This window comes from Acipenser ruthenus, chromosome 36, assembly GCF_902713425.1.
Source record: "Acipenser ruthenus chromosome 36, fAciRut3.2 maternal haplotype, whole genome shotgun sequence".
Taxonomy (NCBI): Eukaryota; Metazoa; Chordata; class Actinopteri; order Acipenseriformes; family Acipenseridae; genus Acipenser; species Acipenser ruthenus.
In genome coordinates, this window is record NC_081224.1 from 6819646 (window position 1) to 6841997 (window position 22352).

The 22352-nt window shown below is 41.6% G+C and overlaps 1 long non-coding RNA gene across 1 annotated transcript; it reads right to left on the reverse strand.

The window, feature by feature from the left end:
- Window positions 1–537: 537 nt before the first annotated feature.
- On the reverse strand, window positions 538–3647 carry LOC117965641 (uncharacterized). Its single transcript, XR_004661464.2, has 4 exons — window positions 3548–3647; window positions 2854–2916; window positions 1591–1653; window positions 538–600 (listed from the first exon to the last, which is right to left on the reverse strand). It is a non-coding gene; the product is annotated as an uncharacterized LOC117965641 (long non-coding RNA).
- Window positions 3648–22352: the final 18705 nt, after the last annotated feature.

Here is a 22352-nt window from a genome sequence, read left to right on the forward strand (position 1 = left end):
GTTTCCTTTTTAACATAGCGAAGCATACCGTTTCTTTCAAAACATAGCGAAGCATACCATTTCCTTCTTAACAAAGCGAAGCATACCATTTCCTTAACATAGCGCAGCATACCATTTCCTTCTTAACATAGCGCAGCATACCATTTCCTTCTTAACATAGCGAAGCATACCGTTTCCTTCTTAACATAGCGAAGCATACCGTTTCCTTCTTAACATAGCGAAGCATACCATTTCCTTAACATAGCGCAGCATACCATTTCCTTCTTAACATAGCGAAGCATACCGTTTCCTTTTTAACATAGCGAAGCATACCGTTTCTTTCAAAACATAGCGAAGCATACCATTTCCTTCTTAACAAAGCGAAGCATACCATTTCCTTAACATAGCGCAGCATACCATTTCCTTCTTAACATAGCGCAGCATACCATTTCCTTCTTAACACAGCGAAGCATACCATTTCCTTAACATAGCAAAACATACTGTTTCCTTCTTAACATAGCGAAGCATACCATTTCCTTCTTATCATAGTGAGCATACCGTTTCTTTTCATATTCGTCTGTTCCTCTCTCAGGTGATGGATTTCTGTTGAAATTTCAGAGCCTGGAATCAAAGAAGGTTTCAATAGATGTTTAATGGGCCAGGCACCTAATCGGCACAATAACCATAACAAACTGTTCAAAAAAGATTAGTCCTCTGACTAGGGGAAGCAGAGCAGTATTACAGTGGCATCAGTGCAGTGCAATGCTGATCTGCTGCCTTGGAGGTATCCTGTCTGTTGGAATGATTTTGAATCTTCAGGTGTTCAGGAGTGATTCATGTTCTGCAATGTTATTTTTGTAGTAATAAAGTTATTAAAAAGCTCGAGCCATAGTTAAGAGGCTGCTATTTGTGTTCCCCTTGTAAAAGAAATGCAGGAGCTGACTGAGTGGCATTAGGAGGCAAAGGGGTGTCATGTGTATACAGCATTATACCAGGTTTGGAATGCAGGGCTGCCTTCATGTTATTGGAAACTTTAGATCTTAACATAATTAAACCTATATAGAATATCCATAGATACTGAGAATTACGATGACTGCCTGCATAACATTTGAAGGCATTCTCTATATTAAACACGGATAGTATAAACATGGGGAAACTTCTAAATTACCAAACAACTTTACCATGGTAAATTTTTATAAGAAGATGTACAAACTGTGTCACTTTTCTTTCCTCTTGTTCCAACTTTGGTAACTATCACGTCGTTATTTAATATTTATTTTTTCTTATTTTGTTTCCTTTTCTCTCTTTTCTATTCTTGCCTATGTGACGAACTAGCCACTCCTACCACTGCAAGCGTATTGTCCCATTGGTAGATAATCAGCACACACCCACTGCTCTTAATGTGACCATTAAGAGACCATTCCCCCTTCTATCAATCAGGAGTGGAGTGAAGACTCCAAAATAGGATGTATAGAGAATCTCAAACCATTGCAGCTTTTGAAGACATTGAAAAAGACTTCTGGTCGAAACGTTTGTCATTGGATGTATTACATTTGTTTTAGTATTTCTAAAAATGATTGAGTTATTAGCAACAAAGCAAAGTCTTCTTACAGTTTTTCCTGAGGAGGGACTGATCCTTTTCCAGGTGCTCAAGTTCAGAGGCCAATTGAGAGCCTGGAAAGACATAAGATTTTATCAAGAGTATCTTTAAGGGACTCAACTGTAACACTAAGGTTCAAACATGTATGGAGAATTCCTTTTGCCATAGCCTGCTTCACTAAGGTGATGAATATGGGTGCCAGGTTTAAACTAGTGCACACTTCTAAACATTTAACCATTCATTCATTCATGATATGAGGGGTCGCAGAGTGAACGTGAATGAAAATAAGGAAATAGAAACTTTCAAAGGACATCTTTGTGTATCCACCATTTTACTGTTTCCCAAGGTATCAAAATAAATTTATTGTTAAAAATAAAGGTTGTAATATAGTGTAACCATTTCCCTTTTAGTCATGTTGGGGTTGTATTGCATTAAACAGAGCGTTTAAAATACAGATGAAGGAAGGGAACTGCAAGGTCTAGTGTGAGGATGTTTTCTCAACCACTAGCTTCAGAAAACATTGACAGTAAATGCAACCATTATAAATGTATAACCACATTTTAGAATTCCTACAATATATTTATTTAGGATTGATATCGATGCTTCTGTATTTTCTATGGGTTACGAAATACAAGTGTTTTATGTTAAATAATCTATAATTTATTATTATGTCGTTATAAAATACTTAAACACAATTTAATAGAACACTATTTCTCATTGTATCACAGCACAGCAGGCGACGTTATAGATATTGCAATTTTTATATGTACAAGGACGGACAAAAAAAATAGAAATATCTGTTATGTATGCAATAAGGCCCGATAGGGTATCCATATACGTCGAATATACGGACGCCTCGTGGTGTTGTGCGGCACGAGACGAAGTGCTTTATTCTTGAAATGTATTTTTTGTTTACGACTGTAAGTCGCCCTGGGTAAGGGCGTCTGCTAAGAAATAAATAATAATAATGATAATATTGCATTTATAATCCAGGTCAAACAGTGGATTTGAAAGAAAAAAAACAGAAGTAATCTTTAGGGCAATTTTTTTAAAATTAAATATCCTATAAAGGGACTACAAATTACACCTTGCAGACATGTGGAATACGTGCTGGCAGTCTATACAGCCATACATCCTGTTGACAGTTTGCTGTCCACTCTGTGTGTGTTTCTCTGTAACACAGGCTTGATGTATAGTTGACAGCTTTTTGTGTACTTTTAATGCAGAACCCCAAAATGTAGAGGATGACCCCCCTCCCAATAAATGAGCCTCACTGTGGTTCCTCAGGAGTGACTGTTGTATTTTCAGGTGCTGGATTTCAGCAGACATTTCAGAGCCTGGAACGAAAACAAGATTTATCAATCGCTGGTAATAGCTTGTTTAGGGCAGCAAAGTAGCCCTTTTATTGTGAAATTAGAGAACAACGTTTATCTTTAAAGTAATTGTAGCTCACAAAACAGTTCCATAAAATGTCTCTGCCATGCACATCTATTCATTATATAGATCTCAAATGTGCAATTTTGAAAGAAACACATATTTTAGCAAGCATGTATTTTCATTTTAAACATGATATCTGGTACTACACAAGGTTAAAAGAAATCTCAAGCCATGCTATTGCACCTGTCTTGCACCCTTCACTGGCTTCTTTCCTGTCAATAACCAATCAGCTGCTTCCCCTATTGACTGACATGCTTTCATGGCCCACAAGACTGCTTTTTGGTGAAATGACCCAGGAAGTGTAAAGAGAGAACTCAAGAATAAGGCATAGAGACTCAAAGCTTCTTTTAAGAAAACAAAAAGCCAGTGCATTTATTTAAACAGTCCCAAACACATCAAAGTTCTGTCTGGCAACACATAATGTTTCAGTGCTGGCTTTCAATATTGTAAACCCAGTACACTGAAGAGGGTGGCCTACACTGATGGGATTTGTATTTTTATTTTTGTAGTGGCCACGGCTGACATACTTACACTTTGTAAATGCCTGGAAAAGGAAGGCTGCCAATACCACACAACAAGCTGCCAGCAGGATGTAGAGAACGACGACAGACTTCACCCAGCATTCACACTGCACACGTGTGTCTGCAAACAAACCAGCAAGCGTCACCTGCAGCGTCAGCAACACAGTCTTATTTAATGTTTCATTCCATTGTTTGTGTTCCGGTACTTTGACCCGACTTCAGGAGCAGTTCTTCAGTTCTAAACATACAGGTAAGCCCTGCTGGTCCATTAGAGTACTACAAGGTTTTGTTTCATATTGAAGCAGGTGTACTTGCTAACAATTTAAACTCACATTCATTTAATAATGAACATGTATGGTATATTTTGTCCATGAACGACTGTAGAAAATGTATAAATAAATGGTAAATGATAAAAGGGCACCTCCTGAATATTTACTAATGATGACTGCGTTGTTTTTATGCAAAAAAATAAGATTTAACATCATATACTGTACCAGGCCTCCCGGGATATCTGTTTGAGCCAGTTCAATTTGCTGCTACTTTACATAAACCGCAAAATGAAAGGCTTAGCAGCAGACGTTAAAGGACATTACAATAACACAAGGAAAATAAATCATTGCAATGATAGGATTTGTTGTTTTAGGCATTCCTTTAGAATACTTTAAAGCTTACACATAGCTTACCTATAGCTATACTGCTTGCAAGCCAACACAGTAGGTAGCCCAGTTCTGTCTAGAGTCTGCTGAAGTGTTTTAAAAAGCAATCCATCAGTGGTAGGGAGTGAAGAGCAGGTAGGGAGAGAAGAGCAGGTAGGGAGTGCAGAACAGGTAGGGAGTGAAGAGCAGGTAGGAAGAGAAGAGCAGGTAGGGAGTGCAGAGCAGGTAGGGAGTGCAGAGCAGGTAGGAAGAGAAGAGCAGGTAGGGAGTGCAGAGCAGGTAGGGAGTGAAGAGCAGGTAGGAAGAGAAGAGCAGGTAGGGAGTGCAGAGCAGGTAGGGAGTGCAGAGCAGGTAGGGAGTGAAGAGCAGGCAGGGAGTGAAGAGCAGGTAGGGAGTGCAGAGCAGGTAGGAAGAGAAGAGCAGGCAGGGAGTGCAGAGCAGGTAGGGAGTGCAGAGCAGGTCAGGAGTGCAGAGCAGGTAGAGAGTGCAGAGCAGGTAGGGAGAGAAGAGCAGGTAGGGAGTGAAGAGCAGGTAGGGAGTGAAGAGCAGGTAGGGAGAGAAGAGCAGGTAGGGAGAGAAGAGCAGGTAGGGAGTGAAGAGCAGGTAGGGGGTGAAGAGCAGGTAGGGAGTGCAGAGCAGGTAGGGAGTGCAGAGCAGGTAGGGAGTGAAGAGCAGGCAGGGAGTGCAGAGCAGGTAGGGAGTGCAGAGCAGGTCAGGAGTGCAGAGCAGGTAGAGAGTGCAGAGCAGGTAGGGAGAGAAGAGCAGGTAGGGAGTGCAGAGCAGGTAGGGAGAGAAGAGCAGGTAGGGAGAGAAGAGCAGGTAGGGAGTGAAGAGCAGGTAGGGAGTGCAGAGCAGGTAGGGAGAGAAGAGCAGGTAGGGAGTGCAGAGCAGGTAGGGAGTGCAGAGCAGGTAGGGAGTGAAGAGCAGGCAGGGAGTGCAGAGCAGGTAGGGAGTGCAGAGCAGGTCAGGAGTGCAGAGCAGGTAGAGAGTGCAGAGCAGGTAGGGAGAGAAGAGCAGGTAGGGAGTGCAGAGCAGGTCGGGGGTGCAGAGCAGGTTGCTTTGAAATACATTCTCTCTTTAGTTTGATCTGTTTAAAGTTATATTTACAGCAGTTGCCTCACCCATAGTTAGTGAAGAAAGTATTTGTATTTATTTATTTGTTAGAAAACTACAGTGTACAGTGGACTCTCCAGTAAACACAGTGGGCTTACCAGTGGATGTAGTGGGTATTAATGCAGAACAATGCCAAACCAACTACAACACATCTACTTTCCAAAAGCAGCCTTTGAGAGCACAGAGCTGTAGCTAATTCCTTTGTTGTAGTTTGCAACGTGAATCCAACTCCTTTGTCTTGACCATCATCTGCTGTGTTGCTAAAACGTTCTTCAACAGATGTTGGAAATAATTACCTCTTTTTCTGGCTATTGACTTTATAATGCAGCTTAGTTACTAAGTAATGGTTTTCAATCAATTCATATAAATATTTTAATTAATTCTATAAATATTTTACAGACTTTTAATGTAAAAGTGCCAATATTTTTGTTATGAACAAATATTTGAAATTGCTTAATTGCTTTTGTTTTTTTTTAAACTACCAGAAATTCCGTATTTGTCATATTATTTAGTGGCTAATTATTTTATATTAGGTAAAGGATGCTAGTATGTTTGTCTGTGACTGTACCTGGTACATTAAGTTTCTCTGGATAGAGTGGGACAGACCAGGAAAAAGGATGTTGTCACTGTTGTTGAATGACAAAGCATTTCAACCTTATATCATTTTCCAAATGTAAGGAGGAAGCATTAATGTCTGTTGGGTTCTGCAGCTGTTAAAAGGTCACTGAGAGACTTGGTGCACATGAAAAAACACATGCTCATATAGAGGCTGTGCTGAAATTTAGAACTGTACTTCAGGTACCAGAGTTCTCAATGTTTTGTCTGCTAAAGCATCTCAGGACACTAAATAAAAGCATAAGGATTTGTTACAAATTCTGGGGTCATTGCAGTTTCTAGCAAGGCAGGGTATGCCAACACGAGGAAATACTGATGCCAACATCAGCTACTTCATTTACATGCAGGGTATCGGCTGATCTTGAGAAATGGTTAAAAATGGTAAGGTCATGATCTTGGGAATAATGGCAACACTGTCCTTAGGAATGTGGCAAAGAGGGTCAAAGAAGATGGCTACGGATTGTTGAAGAAACATCTAGTGAGCAAAACATTGAACAGTCATACTTTGTCATGTCAGCAAAGTAAAAACTGATGCTGCTACACTTACCAAAATGATTGAAGATGTGCTTTTAAGACTCGATTTGACATTGGACAACTGCCGTAAGTGCAACGTCTGGAATATATTCAGGAGTGCAGGCCAGGATCCTTGAAGAACAGCCCAAGGCTTGTTATGTTCACCGTTCAGCACATGGACTTCATCTAGATTTACAGGAGGCTACAAGGTCAGTCCCCCTTGTCAGATATGCTATAAATTTGGTTTGTGACATTGTAAAGTTTGTGCGTGACTCACTGTGGTGGAGTGTCCCGTCCTGTCCGTTTGTATATTTTTATGATTTATAGTATTATTATTATTGTTTGCGACGTGGGCGAAAAGCCGCCACCATTATTTGTTATTGTTTTATTGTGATTTTAGAAACCTTTTGAGAATGCGTGACTGTCGATTATTGAATTGGCTGACAGTCACGCATCTTTAGTAAACCCGTGCAGAATGTGACCGTTAATCCCTCGGTCACCACTATAAGAACCTGCAGCTTTGGCTGTACGGTGGAGTGTGTCAGAGACGAGACAAGAGACGTCAGTCTATTGGAAATATCTCAAATACAATTGCTACGTATGCTGGGAGTTGGAACCAGCATACTACTTGTGTTCATTTTTCCGTGTTGTTTTGTTTTGGCCCTTGTGCCCTTTTGTTTATATCAGTGTTTTTGTTCTGTTTAAATACTTATTTTTGTTTTTTAATAAAACCCTGAGCGCCATAGCATCTCAGTTTGCCCGTCATTCCTTGTTGTGGTCTGTGTTTCTGGTCTGACATCACCCTACAGCCATCCAGGTCACACTCACCAAAACACCTGCCAATGTTTTCCAACTGGCAAGATGTAAACCATTCAGCATCACTGAGTAAACCATTCAGCATCACGGAGGCCATTGTGTCCAGCCAGGTGGACCATGCACAGTTCATTGTGTCCAGCCAGGTGGACCATGCACAGTTCATTGTGTCCAGCCAGGTGGACCATGCACAGTTCATTGTGTCCAGCCAGGTGGACCATGCACAGTTCATTGTGTCCAACCAGGTGGACCATGCACAGTTCATTGTGTCCAGCCAGGTGGACCATGCACAGTTCATTGTGTCCAACCAGGTGGACCATGCACAGTTCATCCATCAGAAGCATTTTGCTAAATTACAAACCCTTGTTGCAGGAGCTTCAAGAAATGTCAGAAAAATAACCTGGAGGTATTAAAGCAAAGGGGCTCATTAGGCAAAAGAGTGACTTAAAATGAGTGAAACTGTCTTCTCCAAATCAGACAAAGTCAGCAGAGCTTTACATTGTTCAAAAATGACTGTGTGTGAAACTAAAATGGCTGTTGACTGTTTAAGAAAGACAATGATAAGCCTGCGAGCAGAGCACTCATTCCAAGCTCTATGGAACAAACTAAAGAAATAGCAGAGCTTGGACTTGGAGGAGCCAGACATTCCTCAACGAAAATAAATACCAAAGAACTCTTTTTTTTTTCCTGCAACTTTCAGAGAAATGTTCAGAGAGTAATACTGCTTAAACCATACCAGCCGAGCACAATGACATAGTCATGTGTGAACCTCATGCTTTTACACACCCACCAAGAGACGACTGGCTGAATTTTCATGCCTCACAGCAGCAAGAAAGAACTCGTTTGGGACATCCAAAACCAGTTAGGATGATAAGTTTATCTTGGTTTTTGATAACATTAACAATAATGATTTGCAACTGCAAGGTAATACCAATGATTCTGACATGCTTAATATTTTAGTGTTTGTTTAGCACTTCCCTTTAATAAGCTGTACATTGGAATTATAGGTACTGTACAGCATTGTGCACATATGCCACTGGAGCTGGTTCTGCCATTTTACTTAGTGCTACTTGTATTTGTACTTAATAAATGCTCAGTTAGTAAATATTCTACATTTTGTGCTGAAAACCCTGACCAATTGTGTGGGTATACTATAGCAAAAACAGCCTCTTGCTGATTTTTGCACTACTCTGAGATATGCGCATGCGTCGGTGTTTCTGTTGAATTGTCTCCGCGTGATTACTTCAGCTATTAATTTATTCAATGGCATGGTTTACTGTCACCTTTCAGTATTACAAATTAAATGTACATTTTAGACATCATATATATACATATATATATTGTGAAAGAATCGCCCTCACCGCGGTTCGTTGCCCCTTTAAAAACACTGACCCAACACACAGAAATGGATTTTTTTAAAGCGCGGTTCTGCTATTTTTAATGAAACACAAAAATAAACAAAACAAACACCTAGCTCTTCTTTGAGCAATAACTAAAACAAAACAGGAACCTAAACTGAAAACAGGACAGCTAAGCTGTTTACCTGTAACAAAACAAACAAACAAAACAGCACACACACAAAAAGGATTCACTCTACCTTTTTCTTTTTTAAATTACGGCTGTACCCACACACCAGCACAGTCGGGCCTCTGCCCTCTTCAGCAGCTGCCCAGAGCAGACTGACTGCTCTCCTTAAATACCCTGCACCTGGCTCCAATTTTCAATAGTAGCCAGGTGCAGGTAATGATTAATCAATAAAACAATTAAACAAAACAATTAACAAAACAATTAAACAAGACAAATGTGCATTCCGCACATGTTTTTTCTGCAGAGAGTTTTTAATCCCCCCCCATGTCTTTTCAAGACACCGGCCATACAACGGCCACCTCCCTCCACCCTTAAAAGACCACCCACCCTCAAGTCCACAAATGTCAATTTTCGCCCTCTTCCACGGGCGGGCTTAAGGGTGGGTTGGTCCCTCCGGCGTTTCCAGGGAGGGACCCAGGACCGGCGAGGAGAGACCCAGACGGCTTGTCCAGGGCGACCATAGCGCGGGCCGGTGACCGGGAGTCAGGACTGACAGGCAAAGGCGTGCGCCTGTGGACCTGCGCAGCGACCTCTAGACCTTAAATACCCTGCACTTGGCTCCAATTTTCAATAGTAGCCAGGTGCAGGTAATGATTAATCAATAAAACAATTAACAAAACAATTAAACAAGACAAATGTGCATTCCGCACATGTTTTTTCTGCAGAGAGGTTTTAACCCCCTCCCTGCCATCTCACAATATATATATACAGACGTGCTCTAATTTGTTGGTACCCTTACAGCTCATTGAAATAATGCTTCATTCCTCCTGAAAAGTGATGAAATTAAAAGATATTTTATCATGTATACTTGCATGCCTTTGGTATGTCATAGAATAAAGCAAAGAAGCTGTGAAAAGAGATGAATTATTGCTTATTCTACAAAGATATTCTAAAATGGCCTGGACACATTTGTTGGTACCCCTTAGAAAAGATAATAAATAATTGGATTATAGTGATATTTCAAACTAATTAGTTTTTTTAATTAGTATCACACATGCCTCCAATCTTGTAATCAGTCATTCAGCCTATTTAAATGGAGAAAAGTAGTCACTGTGCTGTTTGGTATCATTGTGTGCACCACACTGAACATGGACCAGAGAAAGCAAAGGAGAGAGCTGTCTCAGGAGATCAGAAAGAAAATAATAGACAAGCATGGTAAAGGTAAAGGCTACAAGACCATAACTGCCAAAGAGATACAAGCTGAACTCCAAGGTGAAGGTACGTCAGTTTCTGATCGCACCATCCGTCGCTTTTTGAGTGAAAGTGGGCTCCATGGAAGAAGACCCAGGAGGACTCCACTTTTGAAAGAAAAACATAAAAAAGCCAGACTGGAATTTGCTAAAATGCATATTGACAAGCCACAATCCTTCTGGGAGAATGTCCTTTGGACAGATGAGTCAAAACTGGAGCTTTTTGGCAAGTCACATCAGCTCTATGTTCACAGACGAAAAAATGAAGCTTTCAAAGAAAAGAACACCATACCTACAGTGAAACATGGAGGAGGCTTGGTTATGTTTTGGGGCTGCTTTGCTGCGCCTGGCACAGGGTGCCTTGAATCTGTGCAGGGCACAATGAAATCTCAAGACTATCAAGGCATTCTGGAGTGAAACGTACTGCCCAGTGTCAGAAAGCTCTGTCTCAGTCGCAGGTCATGGGTCCTCCAACAGGATAATGACCCAAAACACACAGCTAAAAGCACTCAAGAATGGATAAGAACAAAACATTGGACTATTCTGAAGTGGCCTTCTATGAGTCCTGATCTGAATCCTATCGAACATCTATGGAAAGAGCTGAAACTTGCAGTCTGGAGAAGGCACCCATCAAACCTGAGACAGCTGGAGCAGTTTGCTCAGGAAGAGTGGGCCAAACTACCTGTTAACAGGTGCAGAAGTCTCATTGAGAGCTACAGAAAACATTTGATTGCAGTGATTGCCTCTAAAGGTTGTGCAACAAAATATTAGGTTAGCGGTCCCATCATTTTTGTCCATGCCATTTTCATTTGTTTTCTTATTTACAATATTATGTTGAATAAAAAATCAAAAGCAAAGTCTGATTTCTATTAAATATGGAATAAACAATGGTGGATGCCAATTACTTTTGTCAGTTTCAAGTTATTTCAGAGAAAATTGTGCATTCTTCGTTTTTTGCGGAGGGGTACCAACAAATTTGAGCACGTCTGTATATATATATGCACACATACATACACACACACACACACACACACACACATTTATTTTTACACAGCTGAAGAAGGGCTTTTGTCCAAAACATCCCAAAATAAATATTTTTAATGATTTAAACCTTGTACTGGTTTATATATAAGATCAAGGCTGCAGATACCGAATACATGATTCTAATTTAACTGTTATAGCCTAGACTTACTGGACTAGGCTTACCAAAATAAACATTATTGTGTGCAGTATATGATGAAATGCGACTTCTTAAACAGTTGGTTTTCAGTGTGGTTTTTAACTGTATGCGGTTTAGAAAAGGTGAGAGAACAGCAAATAGAATTGCACATACACACAAAACACAGCAGCCTCTCTGAAGTGACCCTTTTCTATTAGCCTGTGTTCTGATCAGGACTCGATGGAGAGCCTGGCACAGTGCAAGAATACAATACAGGTTACAGATCTACTTTCACAACACTGGACATCAGTACTTAGAATGGGTAACATTTTATTTGCATGTTATTGCCCATATGGAAAGAATATACATTAAACAATATATTGAAAAAATACTATATTTTCTAGTTATGTAAAGTATATGTTGTAACGTAGGTACAACATTTATATTGTAAACCATATAGACCATATATTAAAATATATTGACATTTTATTTCCATATGGGTGAAACTTTCATTGTATATATATATATATTTTTTTTTTTCAATGATATATTTTTATCAATGCATAAATTCCAGTACAAATGAGGGACATATTGGAACGGAACATGAGAAGAAAGAATAAGAAATACAATAGACATTACCAGGGCTGATACATTACATTCAGATTGCATTAATGATATGTTAGGGAGATGAATAACATGAAGACATTGTAAACTGTTTAACCTCATTCAACAAGGACGTATTTGGTTATCAAATCATGTGACTTACTTGCTAATTTAGAATTGACCATTTTTAGAGATTTTACATAAAGTTTTATCTCATGAGTAAAGACAATGACTGAATGCTTCAAGCCTCCCCATTTATATTTGTGAATGAAACATTTTGCTAACAAAATAATAAGATTTACAATAAATAAAATGTCACTATTACAGGTTGCATTAAAATGCTGTATAATGTCATCATACATAAAATGTGGTAGTTCTGAAAGTTTTATAGAAACCAAGTATGAATTCCATTCCAGAACTGTTTAGTGTGCGGGCAGGACTAAAATAAGTGTTATAAAGAGTCAATATTAGATAGACAAAGTGCGCTAGAGTTCTTCTGAAAACTAAATCTTTTATGAAGACATTCACGGGATGGATATATAGAGCTAATGATTTTAAAGTGAGTTTCTTTAGCTTTTGGTGGAATTTGACAGGTCAGACAGTTCTTGTTTTTTTAAGCCTGAACTGATCTGTGATGTCATGCTTATTCTTTGATTTGAGATCATTAAATATGGCCATATTTAGAGCATCACAAAGCTATTGTTTTTACATTTATTATTTAAAACGTGTAAACCATTGAAGTGAACCTCTAATGAGGAGTACTGAAGCATTGGGTATGGCTTTATTTTACTAAATTGTTTGTTAGTAACAAGAGGTTGAATTTCTGTAGAAAATCATTATAAGATCGATATAAACCCTGAGCATCCAGTAAATCTCTGACAAATATAACATTTTTATCAAACTATTAAAAACAAACCGCTTAATGTGAATGGATATTTTTAAACAGAACACATTTATGAATCTGTGTCTTGCATTCATTAAAAGGTTTTTTCACATATAAAATATTCTTCATAGAATTACAGTAAGCCATGAACGTGCATGAAACTTGCAATTAACATTCTTAAACATTATTGAGAATATTGTTATATTCTGGGTATATATTGAGGTCCGTTCTCTCTGTATGTCACACATTTCTGGCATATATCTGGATACTCGCTTATCAAATTGTGATTAAACATTTCATTGCTGATTCTGATATTCATCAACGTTATCATCACACTGCTAGCTCTGAATTTTGAATTTACATCGATGGCTGGGAAGGTAAATTGGCACACTTGTTTTTGAGTTTGCTTATGTAAGTACTTCAGTAATTGGCAAATTGTAAAACTTTCTGAGTCTGTTTTTATGAATAACATTTTTTTTTATGAATAAAATATAGATATTCATGAAACTGCTCAACACTATAATGAACTCCAAACTTGCATGAAAAATAAAGAGTTGAAAGAAAATCTTTGAATAACTCCTGAGTTCAATCTCTGTTGATGGGGCCCAGTGTCGAAAAACTGTTAACTTGAGAGATCAACCTAGCTTACAAAAAGTTTTCTATACTAAAAGCATAAGCAGAGGATTTGGTTTGCATGAACATTGAGTAAAACAAAACAATAATAATAATAATAATAATAATAATAATAATAATAATAATAATAATAATAATAATAATAATCTGACATTTCCTTCATTAATGTTGTGTCGCTATTTTAGGTCATGGACAATTTCTATGAATCGTCAGAATGTTTTTTTGTCTCGGTAAATACATGCATCCCCCGCCACAGCTGTACATTCAGAATGAGAGCTATCAGTCAGTATGATGTGGAGGACTGTGATGCCTGTCCACAGTGTATACAGAGTAGTAATGAATAGATTCACATCCAAGTCATAATACGAGACATTGTGTAGATGACACACAAAATTGTCATTTTTTGCAACACTTTTGTGAATGAGAACTGTGACTGTTAAAAAACTAGCAAAACGCTTATTGGCACACCGTGGTATTTTATTGCCATAGTAAAGTATATCAGAATCACTGACACACAGTATGTGGAATAAATTCTTGTAATCTACACGCAAGTGTGGCATACAGGTGGACAGATGTGCGTGCGGACTGACAGACACCCCAGTATATCACCAGAATCCCTCCGTAACTTCTGGTAAATAACAAACGAATGCGTGGTTTACCAGACACGTAAAAATGTGAAGTGCGACCCCCTCCAGAACTGGATATCCACGATGCCGCGCCTCTCATCCCCTGCACAGGGTCATCAATCCAACCACTGCCTGATACAGTAAGGGTATTACACTGAAGGATGGGTCTACGGTAAAGCTTCTGTTTCATATATGTGTTATTTGTTTCACCTTTACCTTTTTGTATGTGTATGGAATGCAGCCTGATTATACACTTCTTTAAAATAAAGAATGTAACCTGAAAATAAACAGCAGCGAAACATTTTGACTGCTGTTATAATCGGTGTCATGAAAATTCTATGAGGGGTTTTGAATGGATATGTTTTATTTTATAATTAAAAGCGGTTTCCAGGTCCCTGATAGGATCATCTCATTTTATGTGGTCGTACATCAATAATATGGCAGCTACAAAGGGAATTATGAGCCCCTTTCACAGATTTTACCTGACTTGTAAAGCCTGGTGGTATGGTAAACTATGATCAATGCATATTATAAATATGGGATAGCTGCATAATATGGAAAAATAGTTTATATTTGCTACCTTACTATTTTGCTTTTTAGTTTCTAATATTTATTTTCTTACCTGCCTAATTTCCTATTCCAGGTCTTCCGTATGATACTCTATTGATTTTCCTGCTTAGTGTGGCTCAAATATATTTCCAATATGTAAAGACTTTTATTCAAACAGGTTTGTACATGAAGATTTATAGCCTCTATTCACCACAACAAACACTGATTCCAATAGAGAATGCAGGTGCTAAGATATCATTGCACACAGTTTATTGAAGGTAATATACAACATCAGTATGTTAAAAGAAATGTATGTTATAAAAGTTTTCTATAGTAAAAGCATAGAAAATAGTAATGAAGCATAGGTATGCATGATAAAGAATAAACAAGCATTGTGAAGCCCAGAGAGGTATGGTAAAGCGTTTTTAGAAAGGTGACAATGGTAAATGCTAACCTGGAGCTTGGTCCCTCTTGCGTTCTTGCTCTTTGCTTTCTTTGACTTGTTCAATGACCTCAAAGTTTCCATACAGCTCACTGTCATCCATTTCGTTTGCCTGTAGGTGAGAACTTTGCGAGGGTCTTGTGAAATATTTCAGAAATACTCAAAGGTTCTGTCAGTCAGCAGTGGCTCTTGTGATATGAGTAGCCTTTGGTCCCTGGTTTCAAAAGCAATAGCACTCAATGTACTGACGGAAGTGTCCATTAATAGTTATATTCCACTTGACAGAGGTTTCCTGTGAGGTGTGCATGTGTGTGTTTGTATTTGTATCAGTTTGGTGCTCATCCCTGTTTAAAGCTATACTCCCAAATAGCTTTACACCCTTGTTAAAATGTACCTTCAGTTTAGTGCACTGGCTGTGCTGCTCTCACAGGTTAGGGAGGCAAAACTGCCTTGATTGTGAAGCAACTCCAATGTTCTGGGTGGAAAACATTGCAGACATTCCAAGTCTATGTTGTAATTTAGTCTGACTCTTGCATAGTGGTTAAGAAGCTTGTTTGCAGTGTGCAGGGTCGCTGGTCTGACTCTTGCATAGTGGTTAAGAAGCTTGTTTGCAGTGTGCAGGGTCGCTGGTCTGACTCTTGCATAGTGGTTAAGAAGCTTGTTTGCAGTGTGCAGGGTCGCTGGTCTGACTCTTGCATAGTGGTTAAGAAGCTTGTTTGCAGTGTGCAGGGTCGCTGGTCTGACTCTTGCATAGTGGTTAAGAAGCTTGTTTGCAGTGTGCAGGGTCGCTGGTCTGACTCTTGCATAGTGGTTAAGAAGCTCACTTGCAGTGTGCAGGGTCGCTGGTCTGACTCTTGCATAGTGGTTAAGAAGCTTGTTTGCAGTGTGCAGGGTCGCTGGTCTGACTTGCATAGTGGTTAAGAAGCTTGTTTGCAGTGCGCAGGGTCGCTGGTCTGACTCTTGCATAGTGGTTAAGAAGCTCACTTGCAGTGTGCAGGGTCGCTGATCTGACTCTTGCATAGTGGTTAAGAAGCTCACTTGCAGTGTGCAGGGTCGCTGGTCTGACTTGCATAGTGGTTAAGAAGCTTGTTTGCAGTGTGCAGGGTCGCTGGTCTGACTCTTGCATAGTGGTTAAGAAGCTTGTTTGCAGTGCGCAGGGTCGCTGGTCTGACTCTTGCATAGTGGTTAAGAAGCTCACTTGCAGTGTGCAGGGTCGCTGATCTGACTCTTGCATAGTGGTTAAGAAGCTCACTTGCAGTGTGCAGGGTCGCTGGTCTGACTTGCATAGTGGTTAAGAAGCTTGTTTGCAGTGTGCAGGGTCGCTGGTCTGACTCTTGCATAGTGGTTAAGAAGCTTGTTTGCAGTGTGCAGGGTCGCTGGTCTGACTCTTGCATAGTGGTTAAGAAGCTCACTTGCAGTGCGCAGGGTCGCTGGTCTGACTCTTGCATAGTGGTTAAGAAGCTCACTTGCAGTGTGCAGGGTCGCTGGTCTGACTCTTGCATAGTGGTTAAGAAGCTCACTTGCAGTGTGCAGGGTCGCTGGTCTGACTCTTGCATAGTGGTTAAGAAGCTTGTTTGCAGTGTGCAGGGTCGCTGGTCTGACTCTTGCATAGTGGTTAAGAAGCTTGTTTGCAGTGCGCAGGGTCGCTGGTCTGACTCTTGCATAGTGGTTAAGAAGCTCACTTGCAGTGTGCAGGGTCGCTGGTCTGACTCTTGCATAGTGGTTAAGAAGCTCACTTGCAGTGTGCAGGGTCGCTGATCTGACTCTTGCATAGTGGTTAAGAAGCTTGTTTGCAGTGCGCAGGGTCGCTGGTCTGACTCTTGCATAGTGGTTAAGAAGCTTGTTTGCAGTGTGCAGGGTCGCTGGTCTGACTCTTGCATAGTGGTTAAGAAGCTCACTTGCAGTGTGCAGGGTCGCTGGTCTGACTTGCATAGTGGTTAAGAAGCTTGTTTGCAGTGTGCAGGGTCGCTGGTCTGACTCTTGCATAGTGGTTAAGAAGCTTGTTTGCAGTGTGCAGGGTCGCTGGTCTGACTCTTGCATAGTGGTTAAGAAGCTCACTTGCAGTGCGCAGGGTCGCTGGTCTGACTCTTGCATAGTGGTTAAGAAGCTCACTTGCAGTGTGCAGGGTCGCTGGTCTGACTCTTGCATAGTGGTTAAGAAGCTCACTTGCAGTGTGCAGGGTCGCTGGTCTGACTCTTGCATAGTGGTTAAGAAGCTTGTTTGCAGTGTGCAGGGTCGCTGGTCTGACTCTTGCATAGTGGTTAAGAAGCTTGTTTGCAGTGCGCAGGGTCGCTGGTCTGACTCTTGCATAGTGGTTAAGAAGCTCACTTGCAGTGTGCAGGGTCGCTGGTCTGACTCTTGCATAGTGGTTAAGAAGCTCACTTGCAGTGTGCAGGGTCGCTGATCTGACTCTTGCATAGTGGTTAAGAAGCTTGTTTGCAGTGCGCAGGGTCGCTGGTCTGACTCTTGCATAGTGGTTAAGAAGCTCACTTGCAGTGTGCAGGGTCGCTGGTCTGACTCTTGCATAGTGGTTAAGAAGCTCACTTGCAGTGTGCAGGGTCGCTGGTCTGACTCTTGCATAGTGGTTAAGAAGCTTGTTTGCAGTGTGCAGGGTCGCTGGTCTGACTCTTGCATAGTGGTTAAGAAGCTTGTTTGCAGTGTGCAGGGTCGCTGGTCTGACTCTTGCATAGTGGTTAAGAAGCTTGTTTGCAGTGTGCAGGGTCGCTGGTCTGACTCTTGCATAGTGGTTAAGAAGCTTGTTTGCAGTGCGCAGGGTCGCTGGTCTGACTCTTGCATAGTGGTTAAGAAGTTGTTTATAGTCCCCAAGAGTAATATGAGTTTTATGAATACAGGCCCCTCCCCTCATTTCATGTATGAGGACTATAAGGGGTTGATTTAATCAGGCTGTGCCCTGATAGCCAGTCGCTGGATTCTTCAGGGTATTTTACAGCACTGAGGAATCCCCCTGGACTGCATCAATGATTTTAATGGCAGTCCTGGGATAACCACTGAGGTGTTTGATTTAATCCACAACGATTTCCCTGGTGCTATAAAATGCTATAGAAAATGTAGTCTTGTCCTGGTATAGGTTAATCCCATCAGCCGAGAAGTAAGACAAACAGGCATGCGATGGCTGCTACTTATATAAAAACATTTACCAACGAGAGCAGGCCATGCGTCTGCTCGCCCAGATCCCAGTAGCTGATTGATCCAAGAACTTTGTCAAGTTGGATCTTAAAGGATCCCAGTGATTCAGCATCAACAACATGACTAGGTAACCCAATCCACACCCTCACCACTCATACCCTTTGTTCTAATTCATTTCCAACTGTGTCCTCTGGTCCTGGTTTGTGTACTGTGGTTGAAGTATTGGTTAACTAAGTCAACTCCTTTTAAGATTTTAAAAGATACAATCATGTACACCTAATTCCCCCTAGTCTGGTTGCTCTTCGTTGGACTCTCTCCAAGGCCACACTGTCCCTTTGGTCCTGTGGTGACCACTGGTACTGTGGGACGGTTGAAAAGGTTAATAACATCTTCAGGCTCTGAAATTTCTATTTTTTAATTATGTTTTCTAACATTTACAGGAAACGTGAGTGCATAAGAAAAAAATAGAATTGCTGCATTTTATTTATTCAAAACATAGTGTGTTGCCTGAAAACGGCAGTTGTAATAATAAAATAAATTAAAAAACCTAGGTTTTGCAGAGTGGCAGTTGCTGCTATTCCTTAAATGACCATAAGATGGAGACAAAACTTCACAATTACTGAAACTGGGATTGTAAAATTAAGCTCGATGTTTCTAGCTTCAAATTTCAAGCGCAGTGTTGTGTAATAATAATATATGCTGGAAACATATTCATTTGGTACACCTGAGTTGGAATGGCCCAAGAACGGTGAGTTTTTACAGTGCTGTGTGCGCAATAGCGGTACGGCTGACGTCACTCTCTTTTAAAATTGTACCTCAGACACCTCTCGGAATTCCTTTCATCTTCAAAACCAAAATGGTAACATCAGAATCGGGCCACTTAACGGTATTGTGTTCTTCAACCTTTTTTCCTTGTTTCAATGTAAATCACAATGAATAGAAAACAAAATAAGATGGAGTTTTTTTAACTTGTATGTTAATAATAATGCAGTATACTAGTTATATAGGACTGCGAGCGACTGTGTGTAATGGTTATATCATCGGCTCTCGCTGCACGTAAACAGACCTCAGCTCATTCGTCTCTACTCTGCCAATGTTACTCCAGCTTTGAGACACTTCCACTCTGTAAGCTATTGTGTGCACCCTGTCAGTCCTATCAAGACTGAACATTTTACACTGGAAGTTACCACACAATAGTTCAGTATAAAAGGCATTCCTGTTTGCGATCACATGTGTGTTATTTAAGTGTGACAATGTGCAGGTGACTGGACTAGCCCTAATCGGAAGGCTTTAGGACCAGGGGAAGCCTATCTCGGTCCTTACCAGCATGGGAGGTGGTGTCATATCGCTGCAGAACGAAGGCTCGCACCGCGTACGTCACAGGCAGCTCACATAGGGTAGAGCTGCGTGCGGTTTAGGGCTAGGTAATGGGGTTAGGAATTAGGTTTTAGGGCTGGGGTTGGTCTCTGCACGTTCAGCCAGTTGACTGAGTAAATGATGTGTAATTTATATTTTCTTTTTTAATCTTTCCGTCACTTTATTAAGGGAGTTAGCTGTTACAGGAGGCATGTTAATCCAGCGCTTTTTAAATGCAGGTGACATTAGCACATAATCTTGCACTGAGATGGCTTAATGATGTATTAATACATTCATACTTTTTATTAGATTTATTAACGTTAGATTGGGCTATATAAACAACTTAACTCGGTAACAACAGTTGCGCACGCAGCACTACCCTGTGTGAGCTGCGCTGTGGGAGTCTGCGTTCTGCAGCAATACCCCTCTCGCCCGCTCCAGCGCCCATCTTGGTAAGGTTGATAAGCTTGATTGATAGAGAAAGGGCTTACACCCCTGAGGGCTATTCTCTACCAATGAGGCTCCCTGGACCAGTTTTACTGGCAGTGGAAAGGAGGTAAGCCCTAGCAGCAAGGGTTTTGTGTTGTTCTTTGTGGAAGAGCGTTTTCTGCTCCTTAAAGGGCCACAGCTCTAATTAATAAAAGTGGAACTTCATCACCAACAAAGGCCGCTCCTTCTTGCAAGCGCTACCTGCTGTCAACCACTAGGGGCACTCTAGTAATGCAGTTTATCACTGTTTAAATCGATCAGCTTATCTCATCCATCGAGTCTGTGACATCCATTGCTCTGCCAAAGACAGCGTTCAGACAACCCCCCCCCCCCCCCGCCACGCACACTCACAGAACATATTAACATACAATACCGTGAGTCACACAAGGAATATTATCCAGTCTTTAAAATGTCCCCCATTATGCTAGTAATATATTATTATTATTATTATTTATTTCTTAGCAGACGCCCTTATCCAGGGCGACTTACAGTTGTAAACAAATACATTTCAAGAATCACAGTATGAGTAATAATACAATTAAGAGCAAGATAAATACAATGACTTTGGTTCTAGCAAGTACAAGTATGACAAAATACGATTCAATAACGGAACAGATAACAGTGTCAGTGATAGTTACATCAGGATCTAATTAAATACAAAATACTACAGATTAAATAGCACTTGATTACAGTACTCTAAAGTACAGGATTAAATGCAGTAAAATAGGGGGCAGATAAGAGCAAGTAAAGCACAAAAAAGAGGAGTTCTACAGGTGCTGTCTGAAGAGATGAGTCTTGACTAGGCGCCGGAAGGTGGTCAGGGACTGGGCAGTCCTGACATCTGTAGGACGGTCATTCCACCACTGCGGAGCGAGGGTGGAGACTGAGCGGGCTCTGGAGGCAGGGGAGCGTAGAGGAGGTAGAGCCAGTCTTCTAGTGCAGGAGGAACGGAGAGGTCGAGTGGGGGTGTAGGGAGAGATGAGGGTCTGGAGGTAGCTGGGTGCAGGCTGGTCAAGGCATCTGTAGGCTAGTACAAGAGTCTTGAACTGGATGCAAGCGGTGATCGGGAGCCAGTGGAGCGAGCGGAGTAGTGGAGTAGCGTGGGCGAAGCGAGGCAAAGAGAACACCAGGCGGGCAGCAGATTTCTGGATGAGCTGGAGCAGACGGGTGGCGGACGCAGGGAGGCCAGCCAGGAGGGAGTTGCAGTAGTCTAGGCGGGAGAGTAACAGGGCCTGGACCAGGAGCTGGGTAGCATAGTTGGTGAGGAAGTGTCGGATTCTTCGGATGTTGCTCAGGAAGAATCGGCAAGTGCGTGCCAGAGTGGAGATGTGCTGGGAATAAGAGAGGCAGGGGTCCAGGGTGACTCCAAGGTTCTTAGCGGAGGAAGAGGGAGAGAGTGTGGTAGATTCCAGAGGAACAGAGATAGAGAGATCAGAGGAGGGGGAGGAGGAGGGAAAGAAAAGGAGGTCAGATTTAGAGAGGTTGAGTTTTAGGTGATGCGAGTGCATCCAGGAGGAGATAGCAGACAGACAGGTAGAGATACGGGAGGGGATGGTGGAGTCAGAGGTGGGGAAGGAGAGGAAAATCTGAGCATCATCAGCATAGAAATGGTATGAGAAACCATAGGATGCGATGAGGGGGCCCAAGGAGCGAGTGTTGAGAGAGAACAGGAGAGGACCCAAGACTGACCCTTGGGGGACTCCTGTTGAGAGAGGGCGAGGTGTGGAGGTTGCTCCACGCCAGGTTACCTGGTAAGTGCGGTTGGAGAGGTAGGAGGAGAACCAGGCCAGAGCAGTGCCAAAGATTCCCAGGTCAGCGAGAGAGGAGTGTAGAATAGAGTGATCGACAGAGTCAAAGCTAGCAGAGAGGTCAAGGAGAATTAGGACAGAGGAGAGAGAGGCAGCTTGGGCAGAGTTTAGTGAGTTGGTGACAGACAAGAGGGCGGTTTCAGTGGAGTGATCAGAGCGGAAGCCAGATTGGAGAGGGTCAAGCAGAGAGTGGTTGGACAGGAAAGCAGAAAGCTGATGGTGTACAGCCCGCCCGAGGGTTTTGGAGAGGAAGAGTAGGAGGGAGACAGGATGGTAGCTCTGGAGGGAGGTGGGGTTGAGGGTAGGTTTTTTGAGGAGGGGAGTGATAGAGGCTTGTTTAAAGGCAGAGGGAAAGAGACCAGAAAGGAGAGAGGTGTTGAGAAGGGAGGAGATGAAAGGAAGTACAGCAGGAGCAGCAGCTTGAAAGAGGTATGTGGGGAGGGGGTCCAGGGCACACGTGGTGGGTTTGTGACCCTGGAGCAGGGAGGAGAGGAGAGGGGAGAGAAGGTGGAAAAGGAGGGTGAGTTAGTAGGGAATGCAGTGGGTGTTGGAGCGGGAGGGGGTGCGGAGGAGGGAGAGGTGTTAAAGAGTTTGCGGATATCTGAGATTTTAGAAGAGAAGAAAGAGGCAAAG